The following is an 11,179-nucleotide window of genomic DNA, read 5'->3' as shown; positions in this document are numbered from 1 at the left end:
ATATATATATATCTTATTATAAATCACAATGTCACAATTGCCTAGGACGGACTCTGCAGTGAGTAATTCTTTAGAGCTGGATGGGAGGCTGGATGTCATCTAATCAAAACCCTTTATTGTGTTGATAAAGAAAGAGGCCCGGAGAGGTGAAGTCACTTGTGAACAGAGTCAGAGTCGAGAAGGAGGCTGGGGAGGACTGAACTGTAGATGGATGAAGCATGTCATATTTTTTAATATTTAACAACAAAATTTTTATTCATTATGAGAAAAATGAAGACTGTTGGGTTTAGTTTATGACTTAGTATTGTTTTAATTTTTAATTACATGTTGGTGAAGGGGTACCATTCACTATTTATGGCCTCAGTAAGTCTTATTTCAGCCTGAAATATAGGTCTCTTGGGTCCTAGCTCCTTGTTCTTTCCTTCTCAACATGCTGTCTCTGAGCACCACTAGACATTATGATATATCAGAAAAAAAATGACATTTCTGGCACTTCAGTATTTATTTTGATTTTAAGTGAAATGAACACTGAAATACATGTATCACCTATAATTTATTTAAAACAAAATTTCATAATTCTTAAAATTCAGTTGGATTAAAAAGTCATACATTTCAAATATAAAAATTATAAACCTAAAAAACCTCAAGTAAAATATAAATTCATGAAAATAAATAAGCATTATAATAGTAAAATTATTAAATGATGAAATATATAAAATAATGCTTTACTTAAATGGGCTCTTTATAAAATGAAGAAAATTAGTCACAAAATGTAAAATCAAATATCTGTTGTAATTTATAGTTCTTTTAAGAAGTACTAACCTAGGGGCTTCCCTGGTGGTGCAGTGGTTGAGAATCTGCCTGCCAATGCAGGGGACACGGGTTCGAGCCCTGGTCTGGGAAGATCCCACATGCCGCAAAGCAGCTAAGCCCGTGCACCACAATTACTGAGCCTGAGCGTCTGGAGCCTGTGCTCCGCAACAAGAGAGGTTGCGATAGTGAGAGGCCCGCGCACCGCGATGAAGAGTGGCCCCCGCTTGCCGCAACTAGAGAAAGCCCTCGCACAGAAACGAAGACCCAACACAGCCAAAAAAAAAATAATAAATTAAAAAAGTACGAACTTAAAAGAAATGAGGTCAACGGTATCATTATTCAGTTGCAAGCATGTTTTTGTGCAAATTTTTTCAGCTCCTGATAATGCTCTTTCTATGTACCTGTCAGAAGTGGAGAAGCAAGTTAGAAGCTAACTACAGACATTTACTTTTGACTCTTTCATCTTCAAACAATGCCATCTCTTTGAGGAGTACTTTTTGAATATTTTTGAGAGTGACGATCTTTTTATTGTCATATGCTTCAATATTTTGTTTTGAAGAAAACATTTCGGGTTTGTCTTTTTTTTTCTTAGTGTCTTAAAGACTGAGACTGAGAGATCTTTATCAACGTCAATACTGACAGATTCATATTTTACTTGTTCAGAAAGTCTTTGAATTGGAAGAAGACTTATCCTTTCAGTGGAAGCTTTGCAATTACACATTTGGTTGCTTATTGCAACCTTTTGGGTGTGGTCTTACCCAGCTCTAAAAAATGAGCACAGGTTTGTTTCGTGGCATAAACTGAAGAATTGAGTCACTGATTTTTGAATACATAAAGGATTCAGATTTCACATTTTTTCAAATATTAAAACAACAGTATCATCCAGAACTAAATATGTATTTTAGTACTTAAAAATAACATAGTATGGCAGAATACTGGAAATGGTGTCACGAACACTAAGTATCACAATGCCACTTTTTGATCCTTTTCCTTCTCCTTTTTAGCTTTCTGTTTCCTGGGCTTGCCATTTTGGTTTGTAAAATAACGTCATAATGTAACTGCATGATGAATTATGCAGACTCATGAATTGGCTTGGGAAATTAACCACTTTTTATTTCTTTTAGGAGGTGCTTTCTTACCTTCAAGCAACTGCCTTAAAAATGGACTTTTGGAACATAGCATGTCTATTAGTTAATTTCATACGTAGTTCTTATCTATATTATAACACAACAGGTTTGACAGAAACTTAATTAGTAAAGAAGGATGAGAAACTAAGTCTTAACACCCAAATTGATAGCCCCTACTGGAAGCTTATTTGAGTCAGTGTATTCTGTTTGATAAAACTCATGAAGCAAGCTAAAATATTTGACAAACTTAATGTTGCATAAACATGGCTTCGGCTGTGAACAAACTTTGTGCAGTTAAAAACTGCACTTACAAGGAATGTTATTCCCTAGTCACATCCATGTTAGTGTACCTTTCCTCGAGTTTCCTATTTCCTAAGTGGTATGTGAAATTGCCTTATTTAAGGTAAAAAATAGTCAAGTAGCAGTAGCTTCTTATGGCTTAATCTATAATTTGTTTCATGAATACTATTTCTAGCATCTTGTTCTCTACCAATATTTTTGGGAATATTTATAATAAAAAACAAGCATTGTTTATCTCTTGCTGTCACTCCTACCTCAAGTTGTAGGAGTAGAAACTTGATAAAAATCAACACCTGGAATAAGATGTTGGCAGGAGGTGCCAGAGGAAGCTGCCTTTGGACTTCTCTGTCCAGGTCTCTGCTGTGGCCTCAATCCAGAATTTTAGGGCTGGCTGTACATTAGGTAAGTGTTCCGAGACTTTTGTGGCTGTCCTTGACATCCTGTTTACCATTTTTTCTGGTCACATAAGCCCCAAATCATCCAAGTTAGAGACCAGTATCTAGTCCTGTCCAGGGCATATTCATTCATAGTTGAAAGAATCCCAGTGCACCACTGTCAGCTCTGAAAATAGGTTTCATTAAAATAGAATTACATACTGAGTCCAGTTAAGGAAAGATCAGTAACCCAGTGCAAAATTTCAGCTATTTTAAGGAAAGAAGACTACTTTTGAATCATTCTTTAAGTTCTAATATGTTATTTTAAAAATATTTATCTTAACTCAAAAGGTGCTGTTTTATAACATTGTTTGAATACATTATCCCTCTGCAATATTTCCCTTTGTGTATGGCATTAATTTTGTGGTATTTAAAATGAATGCAAAGGAAAGAACTGTAATTAAGGTCAGATGCTTTATTAAAAAATGTATGCTGTGATTCTATGACATTCATAAATATTATAAACTAGATTTTAAACTTCAAACCTCATTTTCGTCTGAGACCCTTATCTAGAATATCACACATAAATAAAATGATAATAAATAATAAAAATTCAACAAGTAAATTTCATGTATTCGTTGATACCAGAGAAAATTGCTTTACAGAACGTGGAAGAAACACCTTCAGAACACAGAAGTAATTCCTTCGCAGTGTCAGCTCTCCCCTCAGGCAGACAGCAGATGGCGCTGCGCTTCCCCTTTTGCCTGCCTTCGGTAATGGGACGGGAACCCAATTTTGGCAGAGCTGAGCTGAAGATTGTAAACAACATATTCAGAACTGGGTGAGCAATTGAAGCTACGTTTTAGCATCATAAGTCACCTCACTTCATACCGATTTGTGCTCTCAAGGACATAGTTTTTGTTATCCTTGATCTAGGGGGCTTAATGCATTGGGTTAACAGTGCTCATTACCGCTAAGGGAACCGGCTGCTTATCAGGAGAAAGGACCCGATCGTTGCCGTGGGAGATTGAAAGACTGTTCTCAGCAGCACCCAACAGACACCAAGAAAAGGATGCTCTCTTCTTCCTCGTAACCAATTTGTACTTATTAAGGGTCCCTTGATGCTTGGTAGTGAGCTGCAATGACAAGATGTGACTCGTCACTTTGAGAAGTTTGTGGTTACGACGGTGACGGGCAGATATTCAGTCAAAACGATTTTCTGCCCATTGATACTAAACAAGCAGTTTCATTTTGCTGCGTTCCGGCATTACTGTGCTAATTGCATCTGATGCTCACCAGCAATCTCTCCTCTCTTTAGTCTTTTGGTCTGTGTCTGTTTCTTCTTCTGGGTCTGTTTCTTTAGTTAAATTGCACTTGTTGACCTTGGCAAACAGATACGTTTAGCTTTATTTCCTTAAATAATGGAATAAAAATGCTTTTGTGGGAAAATGAGGACAGTTCAGTATAATCATCATGTAATTTTCAGCTAGATGAGATCTTACAGATTATTTAACCCAACTGGTTAAATAATAAGGTAAGAAAGTGATGCTTAGAAGTGTACAAGGGTTCTCTCAAGTGCCCGTAGATTCAGAATGAGAACTTTGACCCAGGTGTCTTGAACAGTCTAACAACCCACTTTACTTTATGCTCTATTGCATTTTAAAACAGGTTCGGATCAGAAACGTCAAAGTTAATTTCTGTCACTGACACGCTGATCATGGATAGATTTTGGCTGGTCACAGTCATCACACACAGCTGTACATGCAAAGCCTTCCTCAGCTTTCCGGCCACAACCAGCGGTCAGCGCTCTGCTCCTGTTCGCTTTGCACGTGCCTAGGCCGGCCCGGGGCCCCATTGTACTGGAGTTCGTCTGTGGTCTATCTCTAGGCTATGAGCTGGTTGGGAACAGGCTTTTCATCTCACTCATGTTTATGTCATCCCCTGTGCCTTGCATAGTGCCTGACACCTCTTAAGGATTCAGACATGTTGATTGAATGAGTGAATGAACTTTTTTATGGAGACTACCCTGAAAATGGCAAACTTGGGTGTTATGGGAAGCCCTCCTCAGGCTCTGAACACAGAGACATGCTGGATTCAATGTAAGAGAAACCCTTAACTATAGCTGAGCTTGAAAGCAAGAAAACAAATCCTCAAATACTTAAAGCAAGCAAAAGCCAAAATTCAGAATGCTGCAGAGAGAGCAGAACAGGACATGTGTAGGAGATACTTTCAACTAGATGAATATCAAGTGAGTTTTTATTCATAGACTCTTCGATGGCAAGGAACCATTAAACTGAGCTACTTCTTATATAATAAGGAAAGGCCCTGGCACCAGGGCACAAACACTTGCTTAATGACTGTGTGCCTTGGGAACCCCTTCTTCTGTGTGTCTCCAAGGAGCCATACAAGTTGTTTTGATGTCACATACTTAGGATGGTAATTGGTGTTAGAGACAATCCATCAAGTAAGTCAGTAAAGACAGGGGCACCCCAAAGTCACTTTAAACAACTGAGGTCTGTACAGGAAACAAAGGAGAAGCATACATTAGCCAGCAGTCTGCCTAATAAGCTGAGTGCCTCATTCCACACAAAGGTTGCCCTTATAACTCAAATATATGATTTTTCTGGATGTTTGGCATCTTAGTTTTTCCTCATTCACAGGTGGAAAAAAATTTGCAATCACAAAATAAGATCTGCAAGAAATTTCATATTTTTTCATTAAAAAAAGTCAACACAAAACTTGGAAGCAAACAAGATGTCCTTCAGTAGGTGAAATTAAATAAACTGTGGTACATCCAGACAATAGAATATTATTCAGCACTAAAAAGAAATGAACTTATCAAGCCATAAAAAGACATGGAGGAAACTTAAATGCATATCACTAACTGAAAGAAGCCAATCTGAAAAGGCTACATATTGTATGATTCCAACTCTATGACATTCTGGAAAAGATGAAAGTATAGAGACAATAAAAAGATCAGTGGTTGGGCTTCCCTGGTGGCGCAGTGGTTGAGAATCTGCCTGCTAATGCAGGGGACACGGGTTCGAGCCCTGGTCTGGGAAGATCCCACATGCCGCGGAGCAGCTGGGCCCGTGAGCCACAACTGCTGAGCCTGCGCGTCTGGAGCCTGTGCTCTGCAACAAGAGGGGCCGCGATAGTGAGAGGCCCGCGCACCGCGATGAAGAGCGGTCCCCGCACCGCGATGAGGAGTGGCCCCCACTTGCCGCAACTAGAGAAAGCCCTCGCACGAACCGAAGACCCAACACAGTCAAAAATAAATAAATAAATAAATAAATAAATAAATAAATAAATAAAATCTTTGAGAAAGAAATGTGTTGCAATTAGCATCTTGGGCTAATAAACATACAAATAAATCATTACCTAAACAATAAAAAAAAAAAAAAAAGATCAGTGGTTGTCAGGGGTTGGGGGTGGAAGGATAGATGAATAAGCAGAGCACAGAGAATTTTTAGGCAGTAAAAATACTCCATATGATACCATAATGGTGAATACATGTCATTATACAGTGGTCCCAAGAATGCACAGCACCGAGGGTGAACCCTAGTGGTAATGATGGACTTTGCGTGATTATGATATGCCCATGTACGCTCATCCATTGAAACAAATGTACCACTCTGGTGAGGGATGTTGGTAACAGGGGGGAAGCGTTGCATGTGTAAGGGTGGGAGTATATGTGAAATCTCTATACCTTCCCCACAATTCTGCTGTGAACTCTACTCTAAAAAATTCTCTTAATTTAGAAACAAAGAGTCAACGTCAACATAACTGTGGGTGCTTATCTCCCAAGGTGAGCAAGACACTTATTTATAGTCATTCTTGGGGCTTCTTCCAACTCCCTTAGGTTGACAAGAACCCAGGAGATTCGGTGGTGCCTTGCTTTTTGGGGAGGGCCATCCAGTATCAGTCCCGTGTGGTCACAGCTGGCATCTGCACTAAGCCCTGCGCCTTGGAGGCAGGCAGCTCTGTGGCTTCTGGACAAAGCCTGGGCACAAAAACCTTGCCCATCTCTGAAAGCTCCACTCCTAGGGGCCTGATCAGCCTGAGTCTTAACCGCTTTATCCCGTCCTTCCCTGTAGCACAAATGCAGACAGAAAAAACACAACGCGGTATATTAATTAAGCACATCTTTCCTATCTCTCCCTGTCTCCGGGATGCTGACAAGATTGCATGAGGTGGGGTCTGTGAAAGCATTTTCTCAACTGTAGGATGCTGGACACTGGAGGAGCCACAGCTCTGGGAAGGTGCCATGTGGGGCCTGTCATTATCCCTCCCTGGGGTTTTTCCTCCTATAGCTAATACATGGTTGTTTCCCTGGGTTGAGCATGAGATGAACTAGTTAATCTGTGTTGAGGAGTTTGTTGTCCCCAAATACAAACCTTTAAATCTTAGAATCACATTCAGTAAGATGAGATGCTCCATTATGAAAGCATCTGAGGACAGAGGTAAACTTAGTGAATAGTGTGGTCCTGTCCCTAATCATTTGTTCCTTCCATGACGTGTTTGTATTGAAAGGGTGGGTCAGAGATGTTGCCTGCACTTCTTAAATGGTTTCTCCTTGGCTTTTCCTTCTATCTGTATTTTTCCCTTTTCTTTTTCTTTTTTTTCCTATATAATTGAATTCAAGTTTAATCTGAATATGATGTGGCTGGCTGTATTAAAGAGAATCAAAGATTTGAAATCAAAAGCCAAGTATTCAGGTTGCAGGCCTGCCGCTTACATGTGTGTGATCTTGGCAAAACACTTTTCTCGGTGGCCTTTTTCTCACTTGTAAACTTTGGGCTAACAATGCCAAGCTCGTAGTGCTGTTGGAAGGCAGAAATGAGGCCATGGGTGCACATTGTGAATGTAAAGTGCTTGACAGGAATGAGTTATTGTGGCTGACTGGGGTTTTTATTGTTATTTCGGACTTGCATCTTTGATAGTCTGTGACCACTGTTCAACCAGCAGTTTGTTAGATTGTCTTTTGTCCCTTACCCAAGAATGTTATGATCATCAAAAAACAAGCAAGCTTTTAAGTCCATGGAAAGGCTTTTCCTAAAGTGAAAGTTCATATTTTGAGTTTCTTGTAGTGGTTGGGGACCCTACTAGGAGTGGCGGTTTAAAGGCCTCTTTAAAACTCTCCTGGGAGCTAGGTGTCCCCGGGCTCCCTCCCACTGAGAAAGAGGGGCTTCGACAGGGGTCCAGGGGCAAAGGAGTTCCCAGGGATACACCTGGGCCGCAAGGCTCCAGGGCAGGCCTTTCAGAGTGGAGGTAGGGCCTGCAGTTTACATCCTTGGAGGTTCTTCTCCTGTGTAGCTTCTTTCCCTGTTAGCCCATGAGGCTGGTGTCACACGACAGGCTCGAGCTATTTCCAACTTGGTGCAAGTGACTTGGAGGGACTCTTGCCCTCCAGTGTGTAGGGGCTGGATAACCACAAAATTTGCCTTTCAAACCTGGGTGTGCTTGGGAGAGGGTGTCTTATTAATAATTATGCCAGGATTGACCTAGGAGTGTGGTTTAGGGAAGGCCTTTCTCTTCTTCAGCATCCCTTTTCTGTACATCTTCTTTCCACGGAGTGGTGAAATTTCAAGAGCCAAGATCAGAGTGGATGGACCCAGAAGAGGCCATGGAGATCTCCCGGCCTGGGCTTTTGGTCCAAGCACACCAGGGTTAGGTGTTCCACATAAGGCTCGTGGCCAGGACTTGGAGTGACCAGCAGTGGACATGTGACTGGCCTTGACTTCTGTCTTCCTCAGGGGCCCAACTGGAGCTAGAGGCTGGCTGTGGTAGGATGGGTATCAGAATTCTCATTTCCATTCCATTTATCACAAGTTTTCCTGGGGACACAAAACGAACAATAATTACAAGAGCTAATACGTACCCAACACTTACAAAGCAGGTTTGCTAAGCATTTCACATGGATTATTTTACTTAATTCATACAACAATTCCTCCAGGGAAGTTATTATTTTGTCCATTTGGCAGATGAGGAAGCTGAGGCTTAGTGGGTAAGTTGTCAAGCCCACACAGCTAGTAAGTGGCAGACCTGGACTTGAATTTGGGGTCTGCCTCTAGAACAAGCTCTTAATCATGATACTGTCAGTCACAGGCCTTGCCTTGAAGGGCTTATGGACTCGTGGAAACTGTGGGCCATGAAGTCGACTATACTGTAAAAACCACTGGAATGTAGACATACGCTAGTGAGAAAAGGAGCACAGAACAGGGGGCAATTCCCCTGCCAGGAGGAGCTGAGAGGCCAGCAGAGACATGACATTTCTAACTTCCTCTCTTCTACTGGCTTCTACTAGCTTCCCAGGAAGCTGGCTTGTTCCTTGTTTCACTTGATGCTTCAGCCTGACAGCATAGTTAGGCTTCTCCTTGACTCCTCTCAACCTCTCCTTAAAGGTGGGAACCGCTCGGGACTTGGGCATGTTTCCTTCCAATGCTGGGTGCCTGGAAATTCACGAGGCGAAGGTCATGAGAAAGCCACGAGAGGGGAGACATTTGTTAAGACTTTCAGGTATTCTGTGTGAAAATGTTTTCACACATTTCACTAGGGACGGCTTCCCAACTAATTTCCGCTGAAACTCAGGGCTGGAAATATATTTTAAATGCTTGGTCATTCTCCTAGGCTTAGATAAATGATGCATCTAAACAACAGCAAAAATAGACGCAGTAGAAATGGGTCAACTTAGAAAATTTGTCTTATAGCAAACATTTACATAGTTTTTTTTGTTTTTTAAAGTAAGAGTCAGATCACTGGAAGACAACTGATACTTTAAATCAAAACATGTCACCCAGGGTACTTGTTAAAAATCCAATCTTGGATTTTTACTTGTTAAAATCAGCATCCAATCCAGGACCTATTAAATAAACATTTTGGGGGGAATGGGGTCCAGGAATCCATATTTAAAAAAGATTGCAGGTAATTTCTTTTAATGCCAACTAAAGCTTGAGAGCCACTGCTTTAAATTAATTAGTTAATTAATCCAGTCATTCAATATTTACTGAACCCCATGATCTGCTATTCATTGCCTGGGTTATAAAGACAGACCCCTCCATTTCAAGCACTTACATTTCAGCCGGTGACACGTAGGGAGGGTTCATGAGAAGCTGATCTATTTAACCACTCTAGAATTCTGGAAGGTCTTGGCTGACTATGGAGGTATGAAATGAGGGCCTGGTAAGTAAGCTTCTTGGATGAAATGCTGGAGAGGACTGAAACGTCAGTTCTAGAATCATTGGGAGCATACTCGCATAGCAGGGTCAAAGGTGAACCCTGGATTTTAGAAGGACTGAGAGGAGAGTCAGGGAAGTCCTCATCAAGGGAGCTCAGGCTGCTCTCTGGGGCCCTGGGCTGCAGCTGGCCAGGAGAGGTATTTGGTGCTGCCTTGCAAGTGTCTTCTCGTTTGGTGCCAGATGCCAGGGGAACTTAAAAATACATGCAAGAGCTAGGGTCCCCTTTTGTGGCATTCTGGCTGTGTGAGAACCTTATCCCACTGGCGAGAGAGAAGCAGCTGCCAAAGTAGCGATGGGAAGCCATGAAGGGCCTTCGATTTGCATGTGTCCACAAGCATCAGTTCAGTTCAATGAGCTGATGAAATTGATTTTCTCACTGCATTGACTGGTTGTCATACTGAATTGCTGAGGTGATTGACTAGTTCAGTATCTTGCAGATATAGCCACAAACTCCAGTGATTCGGTCACATTCTAAAAAATAAATTGTAGAAATGCTGTTTTTTCCCTTTATCAGGTTTCAACCAGTCTAAGAAAGTTTGCTAAGAAATAGGTAAAAATCTCTCATTCAGTGGCATTGGCCAACACTTGGAATCGGGTAACAGTTAACTCAGCTAAACTTTATGCTGATTTGACTTTGAGAATAATATGAGTGATAACTAAAGAAATTAAATCTATTCTACTTTGCATTCAATAGGTTAGCTGATTGGGGTTTTAAAAAATCTGCTGTAACTGCCTTCAAATTTTGTGAGTCATTATGCTGTTAATTGAAGTTTGGGACCAAATTGTGAAAGGCCCTCAATGCCGATCAAGAAGATAGCTTTTCCATAAACCATCGTTTTTGCCTGAATTGCTAGACACTCATTTGAAATTTTCAAAGTCTGTGTAGAAAACAAATATACTTTGCTTTCAAGTAGGATATGCATGATGAGAACTCTCAAATGATATTAGTCCCACTCGTATAGCATTAGTGAAATCCCTGTCATTAGGAAATGTTATTTTATATAAAAAAGTTGATAATAAGATATAAAGATGCTAATATGATTAGGTGATGAGCTGATAATGGGAATTTGTTTTCGTATCAGTGATTTTCATGTGTCACCAGCAAATCTGATCTCCCTAATATGATATGATATTATAATAAAACTCAGGCAGAGAGTCAGCAGTGAAATTTATGATGCAAAAGAAAAGTCAATAGCATTATAAATCTTAGAAACTGATTATATTTCAGCTGTCAATGTTCTTGGTTGGAAAATCTCCTTTAATTCTCTTGTCTTAGTCCTATTTACTTTAGTGATACCGAGCAAGGAAATGAAATAGATTTAAATCT

This window comes from Balaenoptera ricei, chromosome 10, assembly GCF_028023285.1.
Source record: "Balaenoptera ricei isolate mBalRic1 chromosome 10, mBalRic1.hap2, whole genome shotgun sequence".
In the NCBI taxonomy this organism is placed as follows: Eukaryota; Metazoa; Chordata; class Mammalia; order Artiodactyla; family Balaenopteridae; genus Balaenoptera; species Balaenoptera ricei.
Note: the sequence above shows the minus strand (reverse complement) of the source record.